Here is a 1,736-nt window from a genome sequence, read left to right as displayed (position 1 = left end):
TGTGTGTGTGTGTGTGTGTGTGTGTGTGTGTGTGTGTGTGTGTGTGTGTGTGTGTGTGTGTGTGTGTGTCCTAGGTGTGGGACGGGCTGGAATAACACAGCTGAGCTCTGGAGGGGGGCATATTTATGCCTTAACCCCCATTGGTAGACCAAAGAGCCTCTCTCACCCTGGGAGTATGTTTTCATCACCTGCACGCCCACACGTGCGCCAAAACACACGTACAATTTCATGGACCAAACTCATTCCAAACTGACACAAACAAGCATAAATTAATGTTTCGAGGTATAGTATGAATTTCTATGCTTTTACTTTCGCTTGAGATTCTGCCAGCAAAATCTGCATGCTAATCATAGGGATGGGAGAGAGAGAGAGTATCTTCATGTGTGTGTGTGTGTGTGTGTGTCTGTGTGTGAGTGTGTGAAAGAGAGGGCATTGACGGCTGTGCGGGTGATTGGACTTGTCATCAGCTGGCGGTTGAAATGACAGTCGACTATTGGGCTGCTGCCACTTAGTTGCCATGCGGTACATCAGGAATGACTTGCAATTTTGTAACTATCAATTTCAAAATGGATTCAAATTTTTGCTGGATTGGGGCCTGTCAGCCAGAGCTGGCTGTTGGCAAAAGGTTGGCATTCGGAAGGCCGATCAGTGCAGAAAGACAGTGAAGCCGGTGTTCAGGGCCGTGATTGCCATGAGACAAAAAGGATTAAGTGATGAGAAAATAAGATCAGCCAGCAGCTGATGAGCATAGCTCTTAGCACCAGGACTAGGAAAAGGTGAACAGCTAGTCTGACTCAGTCCCAGGGTAACAAAACCATCTTAACAACACCTCTAATACATTATACCTTTATTTGTTTAACAGTACAAAAACCAGAAGTGTACAAATGATAAGTTGTACCTTTACAGGGCTCGTGTGCAATACTTCTTTCCCAGGAACAGCCAATTTGGTCTCTCTGCTGCGAGGTAGGCCTATATGTTGCAAACTTTAGACAAAGCTAGACTAGCTATTTCCTGTATCAATGAGCTAGCATAATAGTAGATACTATTTTCAAAATGTAAGACTATTATCTTAAATGCAGACTACAATATTTGTTTATAACGTATAGCTATGCCATAGTGTCACATATAGGTGTAATTTCAGATTGCCACCTGTGTGCTATTAGGTGTACGGTTGCTATAGCCGCTATTCAAAAAATCCCTGTCACTGGAGAGGGCAGTAGCCTGCTAATTCCGTCTCCTGGCTGTACATTAACTATACATTATCCCAATCCATGTGCAAGGTTCATTAGTGTGAATGAAATTACAGCTGGCTGGGAATGAATGTGTGTAATTAGCAGAGGTCTGTCCCAGTAGAGCCACGCACGGAGGTAATGGGATCCATTGAAAAGCCATTGTCTGCTACTTCACAGTTTGAGTGTCTTTCTAATGACAAACCTACACGGTCCAGACTTCCGGTTTTCTCCATATGATGGAGGCCAGTGTGGGTCAGAATGAGAACAAAAGCTATGGTAATACACGATTTTCATTGCTTTTGGAATGTGTGTTTGTGAGTTGGAGGCTGTGTTTGTTAGACATGCATAATTTGCACGCAGAAAGTGTGCCAAAATGACATTTGCTGTCAGGATTGATCACAGATGTGTTTCTTTTGCTTAATTTGAACTTTGCCCTATAAATCCTTTGATGATTAATTTTTTGATAAAACAGCTTTTTAAAGATTTGTCTTGACACCAAAAGCA

This window comes from Ammodytes marinus (genome assembly GCF_949987685.1).
Source record: "Ammodytes marinus genome assembly, chromosome: 2".
Lineage (NCBI taxonomy): Eukaryota > Metazoa > Chordata > Actinopteri > Uranoscopiformes > Ammodytidae > Ammodytes > Ammodytes marinus.
This window is presented reverse-complemented; position numbering follows the sequence as displayed.